This window comes from Erinaceus europaeus, chromosome 1 (assembly GCF_950295315.1).
Source record: "Erinaceus europaeus chromosome 1, mEriEur2.1, whole genome shotgun sequence".
Lineage (NCBI taxonomy): Eukaryota > Metazoa > Chordata > Mammalia > Eulipotyphla > Erinaceidae > Erinaceus > Erinaceus europaeus.
Genome location: NC_080162.1, coordinates 67,991,266 through 68,016,441, shown reverse-complemented (window position 1 = coordinate 68,016,441; position 25,176 = coordinate 67,991,266). Strand labels below are relative to the sequence as shown.

At 39.7% G+C, this 25,176-nt stretch overlaps 1 pseudogene; it reads left to right on the top strand.

Moving 5' to 3' along the window:
• Positions 1–3,260: 3,260 nt before the first annotated feature.
• LOC132542653 (U5 spliceosomal RNA) lies at positions 3,261–3,367 on the top strand (annotated as a pseudogene).
• Positions 3,368–25,176: the final 21,809 nt, after the last annotated feature.

Here is a 25,176-nt window from a genome sequence, read left to right as displayed (position 1 = left end):
AAGCTATAGTGGATGATCTGTCAGCCTTCCTTTATTCATACTGAGAATACTGGCCTGCAGAGCCAGTTCTCCAGGCCACTAGTTCTGGATTCCTTCTCTTCTACCCTGAGCATTTCTAAAGGAACAATGGAAAGGAAGCTCTACATACTTAGGACAGAAAATTCTGTAGATAGATTTCTGCTAATGCCCTGCACTAAGATCTGCTTTTGTAACCCTGAGATCCCTCTAGATATATTCTTATTTCCATGAATGTATATTAAAACCCACAGTCCAATTCTGTCAGCAGATTCCCTACAAGGCCAAGGAGACTGGCCTTGGAACCATCCATGTTCTAGATCGTTCTTCTGAATATTCAATTAGCACATTTTAAAATAGTGATAAATTATATGCTTGCCATGTAAATGTCCCTTACAACTGTTCATCATCCTGTTCATCACAGCATTTTCATAATATCAATCCTGCATAAACTGCTTCCTGCCTTCGTCAAATTCACATGCCTAGTTTTCCCCATCTCCATTTTTAACAGTGCTCTCTAGCAAATACCCAAAGTTACAGCTAGTTTTAAGGCTTATTATAATGACCTCTTTGACATGATGAAGTGATGAGAGCCCAACATAATTCTTGGGGAGTATTTTTTCAAAAGATAAGGACATCAGTTTAATCATTAGAAAAAAATTGAAGTAGATCTACTTAAATGGACAAGCCACAAAATAACTGCTAGCTCTCAAAAAAATACAAATGTCATGAAAGACTGAATCCCACCACAGACTGGGAAAAAAGGATGAAGATATAAAAACTAAATCCAAGATTAGATTCGTAAGTAAAAAGGGGACATTAAAGGGAAAATTAATGAAGTTCAAAAACATCTACAGATGTTATCCCTCTTTTTTAAAAAAAAATATAATTATACTTATTTTCCCTTTTGTTACCCTTGCTGTTGTCTATTGTTGTTGTAGTTATTATTGTCGTTATTATTGATGTCATCGTTGCTAGATAGGACAGAGAGAAATGGAGAGAGGAGGGGAAGACAGAGAGAGGAAGAGAAAGATAAGACACCTGCAGACCTGCTTCACCGCCTGTGAAGCGACTCCCCTGCAGGTGGGGAGCCGGGGGCTCGAACCGGGATCCTTAAGCTGATCCTTGGTACTTCGCACCACTTGTGCTTAACCCACTGCACTACCACCCGACTCCCGTTATACCTCTTTTTAGAAGTTAACATTAGACATAGCAATATGAAGGGTATACAATTTTTTTTTTTTATTTAAGAAAGGATTAATTAACAAAACCATAGGGTAGGAGGGGTACAACTCCACACAATTCCCACCACCCAATCTCCATATCCCACCCCCTCCCCTGATAGCTTTCCCATTCTCCATCCCTCTGGGAGCATGGACCCAGGGTCATTGTGGGTTGCAGAAGGTAGAAGGTCTGGCTTCTGTAATTGCTTCCCCGCTGAACATGGGCGTTGCCTGGTCTGTCCATACTCCCAGTCTGCCTCTCTCTTTCCCTAGTAGGGTGGGTCTCTGGGGAAGCTGAGCTCCAGGACACATTGGTGGGGTCTTCAATCCAAGGAAGGCTGGCCAGCATCCTGGTGGCATCTGGAACCTGGTGACTGAAAAGAGAGTTAACATACGAAGCCAAACAAATTGTTGAGCAATCATGGACCCAAAGCTCGGAATAGTGGAGAGGAAGTGTTAGTACACTGCAAACTCTAGTGTACTTCTGCTTTCAGGTATATATTTTGCACTAGTTTATAGATACATGTGAAGATATGCTCTCTCACACAGAAACTGGTGTATATCTAGGTTTTGGGACTTTGTTAGAAAGTGAACCACCTGAGATGAAATTAGAGTGTACTATGAAAGGAAAGGTCTCACCCGAGTAATGAAGCTGAAGGGTTGTCATTCCACATGTGAAGTCTCTGGACACAGTCTGAAGAGAAGCATGTTGAGGTGGCAATCGTTGCATTGGTTAGGTTGTGATCGGCTGATGCAATATTATTTGATATGGATTGGGAGAGGCATACAGGAAAGTTGGCCCTAACCAAGAGTTCCAGGACTGGGGGAAGTAGGGGCTCTATAGTGGAGATGTGAGGTTCCTGCTGTCTTAGGGTTCAAAAAGACAATCGATAGTTAATGTTATCATCACATTATTTGGTAATTGGGTTAACTTTGAAAAGTCCTTTTGTTATGGTTTGCTGTACAGTACCCAGTATCTTGTATATAGTTGTGCTATTGGATGCTTCTAATCTACTTGGTCTAGGCTTTTGAGAGAGTCCGCATATCAAATACACAGCCTATATATTAAAAAGATTCAGTTTGTGTTTTGAAAATCTTTGAGACATACATTTGATTTTCCCCCTCTCAAATTAATTAACTAGTGCTAGGAGTGTACATAAACACCATTCCCACCACCAAAAGACTGTGACCCATCCCTCCCACCCACTCCCACCCCCCACTGGCCCAGGAAGCTGCATGTCTACCCCTCACCACAGGGTTTTTACTTTGGTGCCCTACTTACAATTTGGTCAGGTCCTACTTTTAGTTTCCCTTTCAGATCTTCTTCCACAACTTCTGCTGATGAGTGGGACCATCCCATACTCATCTTTATCTTTCTGACTTAGTTCACTTAACATAATTCCTTCTAGCTCTGTCCAAGATGGGTCAGAGAAGGTGGGTTCATTGCTCTTGATAGCTGCATAGTATTCCATTGTGTATATATACCACAGCTTTCTCAGCCACTCGAGTATCTGTTGTTGGGCACCTGGGTTCCTTCCAGGTTTTAGCTATTATGAATTGTGCTGCTATGAACATAGGAGTACACACCTCTTTTTGGTTGGGTGTCATGGAGTCCTTGGGGTAAAACCCCAGGAGAGGCATTACTGGATCATATGGAAGGTCCATGTCTAGCCTTGTGAGAGTTTTCCAGACTGCTCTCCACAGAGGCTGTACCAATTTACATTCCCACCAGCAATGTAAAAGGGTTCTTCTGTCACCATAACCTCTCCAGCATTTGTTGCTGCTGTCCTTTTTGATGTATGCCATTCTTACAGGAATGAGGTGGTATCTTAGTGTTGTCTTAATTTGCATTTCTCTGACAATCAGTGACCTAGAGCAGTTTTTCATATGTTTGTTAGCCTTTTGGATCTCCTCTGTAGTGAATGTTTTGTTCATATCCTCTGCCCATTTTTGGATGGGGTCATTTGCTTTTTTGGTGCTAAGTTTGCTGAGCTCTTTATATATTTTGGTGATTAGTTTCTTGTCTGATGTATGGCATGTGATAGCATAAATCTTTCGCCTTTTACTAAAGATTTCCGTGGGGTATACAATTTTTGTATTACTTTTTTAAAAAATATTTTATCATTTTTAATCTTTATTGGATAGAGACAGTGATAAATTGAAAGGGTAGGGGGAGACAGAGAGAGAGAGAGAGATACCTGCAGCACTGCTTTACCACTTGCAAAGCTTTCCCCCCACAGGTGGGAGCTGGGGGCTTGAACCCATTGTAAGATGTACACTCAACCAAGTTTGCCATCACCTGCCCCCTTTATATTATTTCTGTAACTTTTTCATAAAGTTCAAATTATCTCAAAAGAAGAGATGTTCTTTTTAAAGTTCTACTCACTAGTTAAAAGACTCAAAATTAGTTAAGGAGTTAAAACCAGACCCTTGTATCTAGGGGAACGTTTTAAAATTCCTAGCTAGTTTAGTATGGTGGAAGTCCTGCTGCATGATTTCCAAAGAGGGATCTGGAAAATGCTTATGTGCCTTAGCCTGACTTTTGGATGCTCGTTCTTGGAGCGTAGCCACCATGCTGTGATGGAATTCAAACAGCTCATGAAAAGGGCCATGTGGAAAGGAACAAAGGTCAGTGACCATATTTCCAGCTAAGCTCCTAGTTAACAACCAACACAAAGTTACCAACCGTGTTGAGTGAATCATCTTGAGAGTACATCTTACAGCCTTAAACAAGTCATTCAGCTAAAGCCATAAAATTATTTCAAGTCATTAAGATTTGGGGTTGTTTAGTACCCAATTACAGATTAAAAGTTTTGATGGCAAGAACTTCTAGAATATGGACCAGCAAGAGAATTAGGATTTTTTAAAATTGGGTGAATCAGAATGGGAGCTAAAAGAGGCTTGAGCAGATTTAAGGAACAGCGGATCTAAAACACATTCATCTTTTCTATAAAGCAAGGGAACTTAAAGTACTTTTGTACAGCCAATTAGAAAATGGAAGAAAATTAGGATATCTAAGACTGAAAGCAATAAAGAACAGAACACGGAGTGTATTCTCAGGAACAATGGCACCTACTATCAGATTTATTAACAAGGCTGTTCTCCAGGACTGGTTTACTATAATAGATGAAATCTGGACTTTTAAGGGGGGGGGGTGCAATTTAATCATGGTCTCTTTCTCTCTTGCTTTAAATCAGTTGCAAACAGACAAGAATTTAAGTGACAGGAGTTGGGCGGTAGCCTTGGGTTAAGCGCATGTGGCGCAAAGTGTAAGGACCTGAGTAAGGATCCTGGTTTGAAGTGTAAGGACCTGAGTAAGGATCCCAGTTTGAGCCCCCGGCTCTCCACCTGCAGGGGAGTCGCTTCACAGGCAATGAAGCAGGTCTGTAGGTGTCTATCTCTTCTCCCCCTCTCTGTCTTCCCCTCCTCTCTCCATTTCTCTCTGTGTCTAACAACGACATCAATAACAACAACAATAATAACTATAGCAACAATAAAAAAACAAGGGCACGAAAAGGGAAAATAAATATAAAAAAATTTATAAAAGAATTTAAGTGACAAGAATTCAAGCCTAATATATGCATTTCGATATACAGATGAACATGTTTGGCATTTTGTGTCTAGGGAAGAAATGGTTTGAGCCTAAGGGCAATGGAGGGTTGCCTACTTCTTTGCTTCCTCTGTTAGCATTTTGTTGCAGGAAGGCCTGGGTTCATGGAGCAGACACCACCTGGGGAAATGCAACGGTGATCACTGCCTGCCAGGGAGGAGCCCCCAAATTTCAGGCCTGACTTTCAAAGGCCAGTCCCATCTGATCTGCATGTAGCTGATGTGTTTGCTCTAAGGAAACAAAATAAATTCACCAAGTAGCTGTGAGCAGGGAACTGCCAGAAACAGAGAGCCAGGACAGATCACATGGAGAACTAACTGCCCTATCTTACCAGTCATATCCTCTATGGAGGAATTCTGCAGGAGTCAGAAAAAGAAGCCAGAAGTTTTCCTCCCATATCACTCGACAAGGATAGTATCCTAGTTAAGGTCTAAGGCAAGACCTTAGGAGGTAAATTTTCTAATTAAATGCAGTCATTTGTCTGAGTATTTCAATTATTCTCAAACTTGATCCAGTGTCAGAATCAGCTGGAGGGCTTGCTGAAAATACAGATTCTTTGATCCTCTGGCCTTATTTTCCAATTCAGTTGATCTAGGAGGGTGCTGAGAAATTACATTTCTAACAAATTCCAAATGATCATGATCAAATAATAATGATACTGCTGATCCAGAGGTTAACTATGAGAACACTAGTCTAGTACCTTGTATTTTATTACAATTTAATTATTTTATGAAAAACCGGAGAACTCTAGCATATGGAGCCCTTGGGATCAAACCCAAGACCTCACATCATGCAAGTCCTGCTCTCTACCTATTCTTCAGCCACTTTTTAACATTTCAGAAAACACTAACCCAGACCCACAGCTTATCTCATCTAAATACCACAGCTTTCATCATTGGCTCATGAGGAAATGAGACTGGTGAGAATGTTAGGATTAAACCTAAGTTCATAAAATTCTAAGTGAAAAGATCTAGAGTTCAAATTCACCAGCCTGAAGTGTCTTGTCACTGAACCACAGCTATTTCCAGGAGTAGATGCAACACAAAGATAAAAACTGAGACATCCTTTAGCTATTTAAGAATCAGAGGTTCATAGTCTTCATTTTTAACTGCAGTGTTCCCTTTGAAATATTTCAAAATGTCTTGTATATATTAAAAAAAACAGGGAACAATGCTATTGTCTATTTGTATTACACTCATTGAGGCCCTCGGTATTTATTTCATAGACTTCTACAAAGAAATGACAATGTATATATAACAATAAAAATACAGAAACTTTGTACACACTATGTTGAATAAAATGTTAATATGAAAGAATATCTACCATATGATACATTTATATACATTCTTAAAAATCACCTATAGTGTAATAAGTGGGGCTGGAAATACTAAAAGTTCTGGTAATTCAGATGTGTTTACTCATCAACATATACAAACATAGTTTATATAACAGCCATTGTCTTACCTCAAAGACCAGGTAAAATCAGGCAGCATTCATTAAGAAGTGTGAGTGTCATTTGGATATAACTGGTTATTGTTTAAGAAGTAAACCATCGCAGTTCATTTACAGTTGAAAAGCTTTATATGAAATGTATTCATCTAAGTATTACTATTTCAGACAATATTGGCAGAGTAATTTGAGGAGTGGTTTCTTTGTGTCACCCTGCATAATATACTCCATTTGACTTCACAACTTGATTGTAAACATACCTTTGTGTCTCCCCACCCCCCCAACCCCTTAGTTAACAATGAAAAGGAACAAAACCAAGAACAAAGAAACAAGAAGCCAACCAGAACCAAACAAACAACCAGTGGTGTGAGGATTAACAGAGATCTTGAGCTGATCATGATTCAGCTTGCCAAGGCTCCTTTTTCATGATGCTAAAATGACACTAAAGATTCATGCCAATTCTTTTTTTCTTTTTTTATTTAAAAGGTTTTTTTTTAATTTTTTTTAATATTTATTTAATTTATTTATTCCCTTTTGTTGCCCTTGTTGTTTTATTGTTGTAGTTATTATTGTTGTTGTCATTGTTGGATAGGACAGAGAGAAATGGAGAGAGGAGGGGAAGACAGAGAGGGGGAGAGAAAGATAGACACCTGCAGACCTGCTTCACCGCCTGTGAAGCGACTCCCCTGCAGGTGGGGAGCCGGGGTTTGAACCGGGATCCTTATGCCGGTCCTTGTGCTTTGCGCCACCTGCGCTTAACCCGCTGCGCTACAGCCCGACTCCCCTCATGCCAATCTTTACGATCATTTATGTTTTACAGAGATCACCATTTACAAGTAGGTATTGATGTTTTATGTGGCATGGCTCAATCTTGAAATTAATTAATTAATTATTATTGATTTAATAATGATCAACAAGACCTTAGGATAAGAGGGGTACAATTCCACACAATTCCCACCACCAGAGTTTCATATCCCATCCCCTCAATTGAAAGCTTTCCTGTTATTTATCCCTCTGGGAGCAAGTACCGAGCATCATTATGGGGTGCAGAAGGAAGAAGGTCTGGCTTCTGTAATTGCTTCTCCACTGGTCATAGGCTTTGGCAGGTTGACCCATGCTCCCAGCCTGTTTCTATCTTTTCCTAGTTGGGCAAAGTACATTGGTGAGGTCATCTGTCCAGTGAAGGTTGGTGTCATGGTAGCATCTGCAACTTGGTGGCTGAAAAAGCATTAAGATATAAAGCAGAAAAAAAATGCTTAATAATAAGGAATCTAAAGGTAAGACTATAGCCGATGAGTTTTGAGGGTCTCCATTTTGAGAAAAGCTAGTAGGTCTATTTTAGGCATACTCCAAGAGGCCCATGACTTTACTAATTTTTGCCTGAGTCTGACAGCTAACATGCAGGTGGGCCAAAGGAGCTGTATGGGGAGATGGTGTCAGAGTTGAAATTGGACTAGAAAACTAGATCAGGGAAGAGAGCAGCTCCTAATTATGGGAAAAGTATACAAATTTTATTAACTGTAAATCCCATCGATTTGATCTGAGGCCAATATTCAGCACAGGAGCCTGTACAACCTCCACATCACTGCAGGTCTGAGTTCATATTCTGTGGTCATGCTAGGAACAGGTGCCTGCTCATGTCCCATAACCCCATTCTGTGGACCACAATTAGCAAAATGTTAGTCAACCATTTCTCATTTCCTGTGGGGTATAGATGATGTAGGGTGGGGGACTGAGACTATAAAAATGTATTTTTTATATTCTTCATTACATACTAATATTTTATGGAAAAGTTAACAGATTGTAGTTGTATATGTTGGTGAGTAAACATACCTGAATCTCCAGACCATTTAGTATTTCCAGCCTCACTTATTACACTATAGATGACTTTTTTTAGGAATGTATATAAATGTATCTTATGGTAGATATTCTTTCATATTAACATTTTTCTCAACATAGTATTTACAAAGTATATATATATATATATATATATATATATATATATATATTTATACATATATTACTGTTTTTTTAATGCATCCAGGGTTATTTCTGGGGCTCAGTGCCTACACTACAAATTCACTGCTCCTGGAGGACATTTTTTCCCATTTTGTTGCTACCCTTGTTGTTGTTGCTACTGTTATTGTCACTGCTATTGTTTTTGTTGCATAGGATAGGGAGAAATTGAGAGAGGAGGGCAGACAGAGAGCGGGAGAGAAGGATAGACACCTGCAGACCTGCTTCACTGCCTGTGAAATGACTCCCCTGCAGGTGGGGAGTCAGGGGCTTGAACTGAGACCCTTACATTGGTCCTTGTGCTTTGTGCCATGTGTGCTTAACCCACTGCGCTACTGCCCGACCCCCCAGTTTCTATATTTTTATTGATATATATATATATATATATATATTATCATTTCTGTGTAGCAGTCTATGAAGTAAATTAACTGCAATTCATTTGTCCATAATACTTTTTGATGGGTACTTACATAATTTTCAGTTTGTGGTGCTGCTGGTATGAACTTTCTAGTGTGTTTCTATTAGATATAAACCAAGGAGTGGAATAGTTAGATTACAGTTTTGCATATATTATGTTTTATAGCATACTGCCAAACAGTTTTCAAAAATGGCATTATTAACTTCTACTACTCTATGCACGCTATGCATGTTTTGTTCTATATCCTTGCCAACATTAGATACAGTCAGTGTTTTTCCTTTCTATAATTCTGGTAAGTGTATGATGTTGGTATCTCATTTTAGTTTTAAGTTTCAGATGTTGACTATTTTGATACTGTGTTTGTGAAGTGCCAGTTTAAGTCCTTTGTCCGTATTTCTTAGTCTTAGCCTCTCCTCTGTTTTCTCTATGTTCTTTACTTCTTGTAAAGCTATATCTTATTTCCATTAACAACAAATATCTAGCTTCAGGTAAATCAATTCTTTGTAGCATGTTCATATACTGAAATACTATCCAGCAAAAAGTGATATTCAGATAATAATTACATTAATCAATTCAAATACAGTGTCCTAAGTAAGAGACACAAATGCAAAATAATACATGAGTCTATTTTTATGACATTCTAGAAAAGACAAAACTAACTTATAGTGACAGGAAACAGATCCACAGTTTCCTAGCATTGGAAGGCATTACTAACTGAAAAGGGGCATGAGGGAACATTTTAGGGTGATGGAAATGTCCTGTCTTGATTTCAGTCATGGTTACATGGGTACATATATTTGTCAAAATTCTTTGAACTATGCATTTAAAATGGGTAATTTAATTGTTTTAAATTACACTTCAATAAGATTGAGTAAAATGAACTTTTACTGAGTCCTACCATGTGTAACCCATAGGATATGGTCAAGTTAGGATTATCTTTTGCCACAGTGATTAGGTTGCCCCAGGACAGTATAGATTTCCACTATTAAAGTCCTTCCTCTCTCTAGAAGGAAACAGAATCACTAACATCATGCAAAATAACTGTTTGATTGAAGACATCACAAAAGACTGGTTCTGGCTCTTTTGGGCACCTCTTAACCCGCAAATGGTTTAGTTTTCACTCACGGCTGTTTGCCAGTCACCCAGTGAGCCAGCCAGCACACTTAACAAGCTGGCCCATCACTGTGTTTAAAATATACAAGGAAAAAGAAGTCAGGTCCAACCCTGAGCTGGGGAGAGAAATCTTCCTAGCTACTTTGCCCAATGCTTTACCTTGCAAAAGCCAACTTCCGCCATTTCCCTTCTCTGTGGCTCTCAAGGAAACCTAACAGGGACCATGCTTCAGAAAGTTGCTCTCCAATAGAGCACCAGAGCTGTGGTATTTTAATAGCCTCTTGCAGCCCCTCCCCTACCTTGGGAACATATGTTATGTGATCACTAGTGATGAGCAAACCTCACTAGGTTTGAGGCTAGTCCAGAAGTTGAGAGTGTCTTAAAAAAAACTATTATTTTCTAATGGGGTTGGGGGGGGGAGAGGAGCACTACTCAGCTGTGGCTTAATGTGGTATTGGAGATTAAGCACAGGACCTCAAAGATAGTTTCTTTTTGACAAAAAACTTAAATCTCCTCTTACTGTTTCCCTATTTACTTACTTATTTCTCTTTTATTCCTTTTTTTTTTAATTTATAAAAAGGAAACACTGATAAATACATAGGATAAGAGGGATACAACTCCATACAGTTCCCACCAGCAGAACTCCCTATCCCATCCCCTTCCCTGATAGCTTTCCTATTCTTTATCTCTCTGGGAGTATGGACCCAGGGTCATTATGGGGTGCAGAAGGTGGAAGGTCCTGCTTCTTTAATTGCTTCCCCGCTGAATATGGGTGTTGACAGGTTGATCCATATTCCCAGCCTGTCTCTCTCTTTCCCTAGTGGGGCAGGGCTCTGGGGAAGTGAGGGTCTTTCAGACACATTGGTGGGGTAGTCTGCCCAGGGAAGTCTAGTTGATCATGGTAGCATCTACAGCCTGGTGGCTGAGAAAAGAGTTAACATATAAAGCCAAACAAATTGTTGAGTAATCATGAACCTAAAGGCTAGAATATTGCAGATGAAGATTTGGGTGTCTCTGTTTTGTAGATGGTTTTAGTTATATCCCAAATAGCCCATGACTATACTAGTTTTTTGTTTTTTTCTGAGCCTGACATCTGATATGCAGGTGGACCCAAGTTATTGTCTGGGGAGATGATGTCATGATTGAAACAAGGGATAAGAAGCTAGATCAGGGAAGAGAATAGCTCCCAAATATGGGAAAGGTGTATAAATATTTCTTTGTTTTCTTTACTAAGTTACTTATTTGACCTAAAGTTCTCTCTCATTCATCTTGCACCTCAAAAGGAAAGAAGGCAAAAAGATGAAGCAGGGAACAAGAAATCTTGCACCAGTCTTTCTCACATGGAAATTACATCATATTTCTGGTGATGTGTACCAGAGACAATAATGATCAAGCCCCCACTATTGGTATAGTCAGAAAAGAATCATTGCACACTTGCTGGTGTCTACAGACACACTTTTGAATGAGTGGGTGAGTAGATGGAATAGACAGTCATACTAGCCTCACTCTTACAATAGCCCCCTTAGGAGCAAAGAATCAAAGTTATAGGAAAACAGAAAGAGAGATCTTTATAATATAAATATAAATATATATATATACATATATACACACACACACACACACACAAGCACATTCTACATGTTAGGCAATGATTTCTTTCTCTACAACATAAGAAAAACGTACTAAACATATTACATTTTAGTGTAAGTACCCCCTGATACCTGAGAAGGAATGCACTGGATAAAGCATTGGACCCTCAAGTATGAGGTCCTAAGTTCAATATCTGGCCTTACATATGCCACTGTGATGCTATGCTTTTCAATCAAGTCAGTGAAATATCTCATTTGGATAGTGTGATTCTTTGCCCTGTGTTTGACTCAGGTTACAGTCTGCCCCAGCACAGTGAAGGAAGTGTCAGTGCTGTGGCTTCTTATATCCTCTCTACCTCTCTGTCTCTATTTTTAGATAAATACATAAATCTAAGATGGGAAAGAAAGCATAGTGGTTATGCAAAGAAAAGACTTTCAGGACTGAGGCTCAGAAGTTCCAGGCTGTTTCCACCACCAGTTTAAGCCAGAGCTGAGTGATGCTCTAGTGTATCTCTGTCCCCTGCTGTGTTTTTCTCTCATTAAAATAAAACAGAAAAAATGTATTTAAAATAAAATAAAACTCAACTTAAGCACTTTCATAAAAGATTCCTATCTACAGCCTTTTTTTCAGGAAATAGAAATAGTGGTGTTTATTCCATGAGGTATTTTGTTGGTTTAGGAGCTGAGTAGAGTACTGAATTTATAAATTAGGGATTATATTTGATTCACATCTCAAAAACTTTAATGGCAGGGCTGAATGTCAGAACCTCTGCCTGTAAATAGAGCCCACCAATCAGACTCATCAGGTCATGAAGACAGTGAGGACATGCAGTCTCAAGCCCTTCCTAACTTCCTCTGCAAGAATCCCAGAATACAGCTTGTCCCGTGACCTTGTAGAAAGCGGGGAATGTCCAGGTCACCGGCAGCAGCTGGCTGAGGAGGGCTGCCAGAATTTCCAGGACACTGATGCATTCAGAACAGGAGAAAAGAGAACATTGGAGGGGTGCCTGGCAAGGGGGCGAAAGGCAAAGGAAAACATAGGGAGTCCTGAACTGATAAATTCAGATATGTGTCTTTCAGTCTGAAAACAGCAATTAGTCACTTATGCTGATATGTATTTTCTCTTTAACACATTTTTCCACAGCGTGTCTGAAACTATACTGTATCTACTATGAGTAATGTTACACAGTACAACACAAAATTTGTGTTTCTGCCCAAAAAGCAACCAAGGGAGACAGTTTTGCAATTTCGACATTTCCTTTGCTTTCAGGGAAGTTACAGTTGGCATCTCTGGTTTTAAGGAATTCTCTAATGACCAAGGAGATCTGCGACCTCTTAATTTTCTTGGTTCCTTCCCTCTTAATCCCACCCCTTCCCTCTCTCTACCTAGGAATGAGCCCAGAACCTTGTACAACTGTGATATTGCTGAAAACCCTCCTGGTTCAATTTTTATTCTCTCTGTATCACTGGGGCTCATTTTGTGTTTGAACAGTACCACTTTTTTTTTTCTTCATTTAGCTAGAGAATGAGAGCAAGAGAGAGGAAGTGATTAACAGAGAGGATGATGCAGCACTGTTCCACTGCTCCACCACTCCTGAAGCCCCCCCCCCCCCCCCAGTGGGAGTTCCCATATGGTGGCAGGGGCTCAAACCCAGATCCTTACCATGGTAATGTTGTGCTTGACCTGATGAGTCAATTGCTTACCCCTATTATATATTTTGAGAGAAGGAAGAATCCTAGGGATCCCTCATCTATACAATAATATTTTTGTCCTGTGGTAGTCTGTATTCTAAAGATATAAACTGTGAAAACACATTTATAATTTGCTTCAGGAATTTCAAGTCCTTTTAATGCATACACACAAAACTTACCTGCCTGCCTCTTTAAGCATTCTGTCTAGTTTTATGCTCTTTGTGTATCCCAAATAGATGTTATATGGCTGATGATACTCAGAGAGAAACATTTAGGCAAGAGCTACTCTAGCTATTAAATCAAAAGAGAAATGGTATAAGCAGGAGATATGGATGTGATAAAACACTTGTCATACAGGCATGAGGTTTTGAGTTTAGTCTCCTGTACCACAAGAGAGCAACAAATACAAAATGAGATGGCACAGTGGTGCTCTGTACTCTCTGTCTCTCCTTAATCTCACTCTCTTATAAGAAGAAAAAAAACACAAGATTTTACAAAATCATGGGTCAGGTAGGAGGTGGCTCAGTGATAGAGTCTATATGTATGTTTCTGAGTTTGATGTCTGCTATATTTTTTTAAAGACAGAAATGATATATCTCCTTTTTTTTGTACATAACCCATGAATGTGTGAACTGATAAAAAGCCCCTGGGACAAGCCTTAATATTTTAGATGTGCAGGGGCTGGGTGGTAGGACAGTAGGTTAAGTGCATATGGCTCAAAGAACAAGGACAGGGTAAGGATCTGTTTGAGCCCCTGGCTCCCCACCTGCAGGGGGGTCACTTCACAGGAGGTGAAGCAGGTCTGCAGGTGTCTATCTCTCCTCCTTGCAGTCTTCCTCTCCACACTCGATTTCTCTCTGTCTTATCCAACAGCAACAACAATAACAGTAACAACAGCAAGGGCAACAAAAAATGAGGAAAATTGCCTCTAGGCACTGAGCCCCAGAAATAACCCTGGAGACAAAATACAAGTTTTGATGTAAATAAATGTGGTTATTAATCTTTAAAAAAATGAATCACAGGTTTTTCTAATGATTCATTTATCAATTTATATGTGAGAGAAAGAGAATTAAATACTAGAGCATTAAAAACTCAGCTCTGGCATATTTAGTGTCAGACAACTAATTTATGCAAGTTCTATGCCCTGCAGCTAAGCTATCTCCTTGCCCAAGTTGTTTATTACGTGTTAAACATAATAACTTCTCTTTACACGCAATAAGAACCTCAGTTTCTTTACCCATAGATGTAACAGGCTACCCTGAGTGATTGCAGGGATTTATTTACATGATTCAAAACTAATAATACACTATATTTAACATTCACAATAGGTGCTTAAAAAGTGTAGGTCTGTAGAGATATAGTACTTTCAGAGCTATGAGCCTTTGTCACAATAGGTCTGCATAACAATCGAACCCAAATCTGAGGGTGGGGACAACAGCATTTGTGTATCATAGTCAAGGATCCACAGGGCAGTTGGGAGGGTTGAACAGTGTGTGTTTAGGCTATGGGTGGGGTGCAGATCAACTCCAATTGTCCCATTCTGTGGCTCAGGCTTATGACACTGTTGCTGTTTTTGCAGCGCTTTTCTTACTGTGATCATAAGAGTAGAAGGGGATGAGAGAAACACTATTTACTGGACACTGGCACATAGTCAATTCAATGACCATTTCATTGGCTAAACATGGTTGGCCACTAGACCACCTCCATCATTAATGGATAAAAAAAACTTCTCTACCTCTAAGGGATTAACTGCAAAGTTATATAGCAAGGGGTATAAATACGTAATTCTCAAACAGGAGAGCATGGAAATTGAGAACAATGAATCAATTTACCAAAAACACAATTATGCCCAAAACATCAAGTAGGAAAGTAGCTTAAAAAAAAAAATCATGTTGTTGAGCCAGGAAGAGCTGAGTTTGAATCTTGGCTCTGTTCTTTTCTAACTGCCTGACTTCAACAATAGCAAGGTCTAATAAATGCCAGAACTGGAAAAACGGATTGTCAGCAAGACTCTGTTGATATCTCCCCCTTTGCTCTGCCATGAATGGTACTATTTATTTTTGCTTGTCTGCTTTTCTACCCAAAATTCTGATTTCCATATCTGGCAGTTCAAGTCCTCAAAAGTGGCACCAGTTTGACTCAGCTCAAAGTCCTTTGTCACTTGAGACCTATATTTTTGCAGTGGGCCACTTCTAGGACCGGTGGTCATCTGTGATAATGCATATTAATAGCTCTGGCTCAACCATCCCTGGCTGGTGAGGAGTCATATAATACAAAACATAAATTCCTCTGAGAGGCATGGATGTTGTCACCCAGAGGCATACATTTGGAGAACGGCTGCTTTAGGACTGGGAAGTCCATGTGGCTAAGATTTCTCAGTGATATATAAACAAAAGATGATGTGTATCACCTCTAAATGAAGTGGTTCACTGACTGGTATCTTTCCTATTGTCTTTTCTTTCCACATGATGCTTACACAATGAAGACTCCAAGACCCCCAAAAAAGAGAGACACACAAGATGTAAAGAGCCTGGCTGGTCATGTAGCAAACTTTCTATGAGTGAGAAATAAACATTTAAAAGTTAACATGTGAAAATTATTCCTAGATCTATTTAAAAACAAATAAGAAAAAAACAAATTCTATAGAATTGGACAAGATCTTTTGTTCTTAAAAGAGGGTGTAGACATGACAGTCATGGGGCCAGGTTGTGGTGCACCTGGTTAAGCACACATATTTACAGTGCACAAGGACCCAGGTTTAAGACCCTGGTCCCCACCTGCAGAGGAAAAGCTTCACAAGTAATGAAGTAGAACCACAGGTGTTCGTCTCTTTTCCTCTTTATTTCCTCCTCTCCTCTCAGTTTCTCTCTGTCTCTAATAATAAATAAATAAATAATAGTCATTAGTATTAGGACAATGAATTAAGTAAAGCATAAAAAGCCAGTCAATCGAATAAAGACTGGAGACCAAAATCTGTGTGTCCTTGGGGTGGCTTTGCTGCTACCATACTCTGTTGACAAGTTGAGTTCACTAAGTCAGTTCCATCAGAGAGTTGGTTCTTTGTGAAGGTGAGCTCCAAATCCAGAGTTGTCTGTCTTTCAGCTCTCATTAAGAAGTGCTTTCAGCAGTTGGGTGGTAGCGCAGCGGGTTAAGCGCATGTGGCACAAAGTGCAAAGACCGGCATAAGCATCCCGGTTCGAGTCCCTGGCTTGCCACCTGCAGGGGAGTCACTTCACAGGTGGTGAAGCAGGTCTGCAGGTGTCTATCTTTCTTGCCCCCTCTCTGTCTTTCCCTCCTCTGTCCTATCCAACAATGACAACATCATAAACAACAATAACTACAACAATAAAGCAACAAGGGCAACAAAAGGGAATAAGTAAAATAAATATTTTTTTTAAAAAAGAAGTGCTTTCATTCATGGGGATGCAAGAATTTCATTTATATGTTCACTACACCTCTGTATATGGCTTCTAAAAGATCTTTCTTTTCTTATTTTCCCACTAGGATTATCACTGGGTGTGAATATCTGCATAACTCTGTTATTGCTCTCAGTGGCTATGTTTTCTTTTCTCTAGAAAAAGCGTGAGAGACAGAAAGAGATATAGATGGAGAATGAGGGAGGCAGAGAAAGCTGAGGAGACAATACAGCACTGTTTTACCACTAAACCACCCACCACCACCACATACACACATACAGGTACTCCCCTGTGCTGGCCTGGGGCTTGATCTTTGGTCCTAGCTATTGGGAATGTGTGTGAATGTTCTACAGGGTGAGGCACCTGCCAGCTCCCTGGAATATCTCAAGGACTAAGCTCTCTTCTCTTTCCTTAGGACCTATGCTCACCTAAATCAGATAGCTGCAACAAAATTTGTGAAGCCAGTGTGTTTTGAGGTAATGCTCATTTCCTTTCATTAGCAATCAGCTAATGACATGTCTAATACTTAGATTTACTGCTGATGAAGAGGTACCAGGAGACAGGTGTTCCCCCATTACTAGTAATGCCTTGAACCCACTCTCAAGTCCAGGGCTCTGGTAGGGAAGGAGAAATGATAGTGGCCAGGGCTGAAGAGCTAAGCTAAAGCAAATCCACCTTTGACATAACATATTTCAGTGCTGAAGAGGAGTGAGGAAGAAAAAGCTGCCGTCTTTTAAAGTTTTCCCTCCTCCTTTCCCTTTCCCGGCCTCCTCCTTCTTCTCTTTCTCTCCCTTTCTCTTATTCTACCAGAGTTTGGGAAGCTGCATGATTCTACCACTCCCTGAAGACTTTCCACTTTGTTTTCAGATAGAGGGTGAGAGACAAACTAGAAGAGAAATCTAGGGAGAGAGAGGCACTGAAAGGAGAGATACCACAGCAACACTCCATGGCTTATGAAGCTTCTCCTGTGCAGATGTTCTCGTATGGTGACCAGTCGCTCAAACCTATGTTATTGTACATGGTCAAGTCTGACTTTACTAGTGAGATATCTCCTACTGGTTCCCAACTGGTTTCTATCTTCAGCTCTTTCTTTCAACCTTTCTCTGTCTTTTCTTTCTCTCGCTTCCATTCTCTCTTATTCCTGACACAAATCTAGTTACCTCTTCCAACTAGATTCCGACTCTTCCATTCACAGCAATGGAATCTGCTTCAACCTTCAATACACTTCTCTGTGAGCTATGCTACCATGGCTTCTCTGGTGGAAAAAGGAAATAAACAAACAAAAAACCACGTTCCTGACTCTCCTTGTTGGATCCTTACTGTTCTCTCATCCAGAGAATCCAACTTCATTCTGTGTAGTATCTCTGCCGTACTAATCAGTTCTCTCCTCTTCTCTACCAGGAACTCCTTTCTATTACAGGGGTGATTTCCTTTTGTATGCTGAGTGTGAAAGTTGAGTAGTTCCCATTCATGAGAACAAATATAAAGTCCTCCTTTTAGATAACCCCCTCAATGGCATAATCATAAACAAGGGCCATGTAACATCATGAGTGGGACAAGTGACAAGTATGTGTGGATGGGGGGTGGGTACACTCAGATATTGAAAAACAAGGGCTTTCTTCTGAATCTTTTGGGAAGGAATGTCCTTGCAAGTGGTAAAGGTGGGGGTGGCAAGGGATTGAGGAAGCAGGAGGAGGGTGCAGAGCAGCAGGCTTATTAACCTTTCCAGGAGGCTTGTGATTCAAGCTGGTGGAGCTTAACATTTTTTTTTCCTCTCCCAATTATTTTAATGATGCTGCAGAAAGTCCTAACTTCTGTGCTGAGACTGTGTTGCTGCCCCAGTCTGGGCTGATCACATGGTAACATTCCGACCCAGCCTGGGTCACCCTGTAAGAAAAATCAGCTTGGGAAAACCACTCCTCCCGCTGTGTGCATCTCACCCCCTCTCTGGGGGTGGCGGGTGGGGGGAAGTCTCCTTTTTAAGAGCTTTGAAGCTTAAGTCTCAGATGTGAGCTTTACTTCAGAGTTTATTAGTTATTCTTATGCCCACTCACCACCCCCCTCAAAAAAGTTTATGTTCACTCAGAATGGCAATTATTTGACTCTAATTCAAACCATTATTTTGTGTGTGTCATTTAGATCCAGGCGCGTTGCTTGATCTCAATAATAAGGGAATGTACCAAATATTTTTTGTTGCTAAAGAAACTGTAGTCATATAAGCCAGTTCATCAATCATGTTTTTTTTTCCCCTTTCATAGTCTTAATGTATTCCTCATTTCATTTGAGCAAGAAAATTAAGCCTATAACATAAACTTAAAAGCCAACTACTGTAGTCTATACTTTGAGCCCGGATACAAAAGCAAACATTCCTTCCTATTAGGTTGAGATCAAGATGTATTGATTTAGGAGGTTAACTAATACTTAGCAGGAGGCTGATTTGGGGCTGGAAATGGAGGGGTGGGGAAAGCTGAGGAGGAAGTGAGTTTTCTCCTCACATATGCATATATACATTTATCTGGAGGCAGTGCTAGTTTCTCAGTAGCACACATGAATATCCAGGCTATGGGAAGAGCAGGCATCTTTCTGCAAGACCAGCCTCCCTTCCCATTTAGTAAGAGCAACTACACCAACAGGATTCTAGTCCAGGCTGTTACCTATAGAAATAATAACTTTATAGTGTGTGTGTGTGTGTGTGTGTGTGTGTGTGTGTGATGTATAACCTATAACTACAAGCAAAACCATGGGTAAGTATCTCAAACATGAGCATTAAGTGAAAAAAAAAACACAGAAAATATTTTCCACTGTGTGAGTATACCAAAAATTATATATATGTACATATCTATTCTACTATTAGGGGAGTATCAGAGTAATTTTCATTTGAGTTAGTATAAATAGTACTGTTATAATACATATAGCTTGGTCGTCTGCTGGGCTTATTTCCAGAAGAGAAACTGATATGCTTGGAATATGCATGTGATTATTTCTAGTGAAAGTGTGAGATTTCCAACATGACTGTAACTAACTGATGCTCCTACTAGTAAGTTGCTTCACATCTTTGTACTTGATACTGTCAGTGTTTATTTCAGCTATTCTAGAAGACATGCTGTGTTATTACATTATAAACTAGCATACCTCACACCCATTAGTTTTCATTGCTATGCTTTAGCTAATATTCAGTCATCCCTTAACCTAATGAGAGTCAACCTGACAATCCAGTCTTCCCTTTACAAAAATAGTCTTTTCCATATTCTCACATCACCTTTTTGTTGAACTTATGCATGGGGTCACCCTATTTTTACTTGATGAGCTACTGTGTGGTGCTATTTTGAGTGTCTCTCATATTATTCTGTTTATTCCATTATAACCAGTCTCATGAAGACAAAGTCTAGTTCAGCCTGGCCCTTAAAAGCCAAATAGACCAACTAAGCTGTGTTCAGATGGCCATGCATTATGTCCACATTGAACTGGATTTGTAGTTTTTGCCTAATCCTTATGATATATAATTGTCTTAGCCTAGCTACTTGATATTGATTAAAACCACTCAAGACTTAAGAAGTTTAAAAAAAAAAAGTAGGACATTGAGTATTATGGCTAAAAGAAAAAAAAAACACTGCATTTTAACCTCATAGTTGCCAATTGTTATTTGCAATCTGACAAAGTTGCATTATGATTTTGAGCCTTAATTTCCACATAGACAGGAAAAGATAATAAAATTAATGAGGATTCAACAAAAAAGCCTATTTTTTTGGTATATTGCTAATATTGATAAAGTCCGTTACTTTCCCTATAATGTTTGGATGGGTCTCAATTTCTTTGTTTTACACAAGGTAAATATCAAAGAGTTTAATACATCTTTTCTTTGGTGTGGAATGAACCAGTTCTTCCTTGTCAGTTCCTATGAAATCCAACACTGTTTAACTAGGTAGTAACTGTAAAACTTTTTTTTGGAAACTTCTAAAAATAAAACTGAGAAGACTGGCTTTTTGAAGAAATATGAAAGGAATCTGCTCATTTCATTATCCATTTTGGAGAGAGAGGGAAAGTGTGTTTTCAAGGGACCATGCATATGTGATTTCACCACTCCAGATGACTTTTTCATTCAGATAAACAAGGAAGAGAGAGGCACACACAAAAGCACTGGAGCTTCCCTGGCTGTTGTGGCACTCCCATATGGAGTCAGGATTTGAACTCAGGTCACACATGGCCAAGCATAAACCTGACTCTTTGAAGTTATTTTTCCAGTCCCTAGTCCATTCATTTCATCTACACGGAGGTAGCTAACATTGCAGATGAGGAAAGTGGCATCCATTTCTGTTCTTAAGTGTGAATCTAAAATTTATAAATCTGCATCTATAAGTGCTTTTAAAGAAGTAAATGGGGGGAGGCAGTATTGCACCTGATTGAACACACATGTTATAGTGTGTAAGGACCCAGATTCAAGTTCCCAGTCCCAGGAGGAAAGTTCCTGAGTGGTGAAGCAATGCTGCAGGTGTCTCTCTTTCTCTCTCCCTTTCTACCTCTTCCTCCTCTCACAATTCCTCTGTCTCTACCTAATAAATAAATATTAAAGAAAAGAAAAAAAAAAGAAAAGAAAAGGAAAAAGTGACTATGGAAAGATATGTGTCTTAGGGCTTCCTTCTTCTTTGGAGGTTTTTAGACAGCGTTTTCAGGAGCAAACTCGAGAGTCATGTACTGGGTTTGTCTCTTAAAGTGATTCAGGGCTTGGAAAACTAGCTTCTACTTTTCTTCTTGAACATTATTGCACTGTGCCAAGGTGGGTTGATATGTCCAAAACCAATTTGGCAGGTCTATCCTTTGCTTCCTCTGATAATGCTACATTGAAGGCAAGATTACAAGACACATTCCAGCTGGCTAGACTTCTGATGTAAATATCTCAAAAAGGTTCCACAGTCTTTAGTTAGATTGAGTGGTCAAGATTCCAGTAGACTTCCCTTTCTCGCTCTCCTTTTCTTAATTTCCAGTCAACCTCAGTACCAGATACAGTTCACTGTATCAAGTACATTTTCTATACTACAATCATGTATATTTTTAGAGCCACAGGTCAAACCATGAAATATAAATCCTGAATATTAATCCTATAACTGGATTTGCCTATAAAGTAATTTACAAAATGTTATTTCCTCTTTACCCCTAATAGGAGAAGAAGGAGTAGAAACATGAGAAGGAGGAATGGAAAGAAAATACATCTGATTAATTTTCCAAGACTCTGTGATTTAGGCATGTATCATGGGAGTATTATTTCTTAATTTTTATAGAGGTTAGGAAACAGAGTTTCAGAGTAATTTAATGTCTTTTCAAGATCATACAGCCCTATGAAGTTTTGATATGAACATGTTCTATCTTCAGAGCTTGAACTTTTTCTTCTCTTCTCTCTCACCTAGATCCCACACAACCTTGACACAACTTGATCAGCAATAGAGTTATACATGATCTAAGGGCTTATTAGTTGTTGGAGTTCCCTCTAGAGAGTATACAAACATTAACCATGATCTACAGAAAGCCATTACCTCACTCCTTCACAAGGGAGCAGATGGTGATTTTTTGATAGTTCTTCTTAGAGAAAATTCACTTTCTTATGACTTGAGGTACTCTGAAGCCAGCCTTTACTTATAGAGACTTAACTCCAGAGGTGACTGTGCAGATTTTCCCCAACCCCACATTTAGTGACCTCAAGTTAGCATCTGGAAATCAGTTGTGGTGTGTTTGTACCACAAAAGGTATGAACAGTTACAGTGAGGACTTCTCCCTGAACACAGTGCAATAGTTGTTAGCACGCTACTGTTTTACCCTTTGGAGAAGAGTTTGCCCACTGGCCCTAATATTTAAAAAAAAAAATCTAAGTCTTCAAAAAATTCACATATAGCTCTTTTATCTATTCTGTATTTCTCGATAGCTTCAGATAATTTAAGTCTCAGGTCAGTCCTTCTGATACTGAGGAACCATGCACAAAGTATTTACTCTCTAAGCTTCAATTTACCTATATGCCAAGTAGACTGAATGAAAAAGTATCTTACCTCTGGGTCACTGTAAGAGTTAGCTGAGTCAGTGCATATAATACACACTAGAGGGGGCCAGGTGGTGGTGCACCTGGTTAAGTGTACACATCACAGTGCGCAGGGACTCAGTTTCAAGCCCCAGGTTTCCACCTGGGGGGGGAGGGGAGCTTTACAACTGGTGAAGCAGGGCTACAGGTATCTCTTTCTCTCTCCCTTTCTTTCTTTCTCTGTCTCTCCCCTCTAAACATCTCTCTGTCTGTATCCAATGATAAATAAAAATATTTAAAAAAAGAAAACACACTATATGACTTACAGAAAGCACTTAACTTTAAGTATTGTCAGAATAATCATTATTCTGCTCATAACAACACAAAAATTTAGACAGTTGTTCAGTACTTCTAACAACTAAAATTCTACCAGTCAGGAGCAACTAGCCCATACAGAGGATTTGATTTTGAAGAGTTTGTTGGCAAGATCATATATGGAAGAATAGAGGTATCTGGATAGGTCAGGAACTAATTCTTCTTCTTCTAGCGTTTGCCCTTCTTCCGTAGCCAGTCAACAAGGTCAGGTTGAAAGCTGTCAGGAGCTGCTTGTTGCTGGCTTTGAAAGTGACTGGGATCCATGTGGATTCAGTTGGCTAGGAAGGATCGTCAGTTTCCCCAATGAATGGGTACTCATGGGATGCACCACGAGAAGGTCGATCCAATGCATCCCTCAGGAACTAATAAGAGGTAGAGAAACCAGTAATGGAGAGGACCTGCAACCAGCTCAATTCTGAAAACAAAGGCAAAGAAAACAGTAATGCCCATTGGGCTAGCCATGCAGAAACTGTACCACCGTTGTAAGATTCTATTCTCCCTCTAAGAGAGAGGGGGGATAAATATTGTGACCTCTCCAATTCTCTGTCTTCCAATGTCCTGCCAGTAATCTCCAGAAGTCAGAATACGCAAGCGAGGAGATGATTTCATCTAACACTGGTTGTTTCAGATGGGACACCAAAGCGGGACAAAACATAGTATATGATTTGGAGTGGAGGGTAGAAGCAAACAGAGAATACCGAAACAGTCTTTGATTTTATATTCATTTTGTTGAATCTATTGCATTTCTCTTTTTCCTTTATATTATACAAAACTATTTGTCAAGAGTAGGGGGAAAGATATGAACATGAAAAAGTGCATTTCATTCTTGTACTTAATTGTGTTTTAAATTTGACATAATGCACTTCCAGGAAGCATGGCCATGGAGTGAAAGGGAACAGAAATGATCTGCCCTAAAACAAATATCTACAACTATCAAACTTAACAAAACTCACCAACTATAGCTGAGAAATTCGCAGAAGCACCACAGCTTCAGGTGGGGTTTTGCATGTGTAGTTGAGGTGAGAAGGGGCATGGGGAAGGAAACCAATCACAAAGAACTCCAGCAGAATATGGCACCATTTTCCCTCTACGATCAGCAAGTAGTCAAGGCAAATCACAGTGCTGGCAGTGAGAGAAGGGTACTTATAACCTTTTAATACATGACCTCAGAGGCACTAGACTACTGAAGTACAGGCAAGGACACACCAAAAAACAGGTAATTTGTGACCAAAATAAGTCTGGTCTGTCACCAAAACATAAAGGTAATTTGCAGCAGCTGGTGGCAGCTAACTGGTAAAGTTAGCCCTGCTTCTACGAACACAGCTGCAGCCAGGCAGAAAATCCCTGAGGCTTGGTTGCAGATTGAAATCACAGAGAAAACATATGCACACACCACATCAAGCAAAGAACAGCTCAAGGAAACAAACAAGCAAACAAAAACCTAACCTAGTCCCCAACCCTCTCTAATGCAAGATACAAAGTGAAGCCCGGAGACCACAAAAATAGCAACACCTGCTGACCAGCAATAACTCAACACAATAACTACATAGACAGAAATACTGCAGAAACAAAAGCAACAAAACAAGCCAAATCACACACATAGGAATGAAACAGAATGACTCCAAGAAAATACAGACTTAGAGGGACTATCAGAGAAAGACTACAGAAAACTCATTATGAGGACTTTCTAAGAATCTAAACATAGTATGAAGAAACATATTCAAAAGCTGAAAGAATATATCACTAAAGAGTTAGGAAACTCAGAAGAAGAGCTTCAAACAGTGTTCTCTAAGAAATTAGAAAACATGAAAGAGGGAGTCAGGCAGTAGTGCAGCGGGTTAAGCACAGGTGGCCCAAGTCACAAGGACCAGCAAAAGGATCCTGGTTCAAGCCCCTGGCTCTCCACCTGCAGGGGAGTCGCTTCACAAGTGGTGAAGCAGGTCTGCAGGTGTCTATCTTTCTCTCCCCCTCTCTGTCTTCCCCATCTCTCTCCATTTCTCTCTGTTCTATCCAACAACAATGACATCAATAATAATAACTACAACAGTAAAACAACAAGGGCAACAAAAGGGAATAAATAAATATATAAAAAAGGAAACATGAGAGAAGAATTGCAGTCAGGAAGCATGAAGAAAAAGTTCAAACAGAATTGCAGGGAATGAAAGACACTTTGAGTAAGTTCAAACTCAGGCAGAAGGTTTAGGAAGTAGGCTCACTCATGCAGAAGAAAGAATATCTAATCTAGAGGATACAATT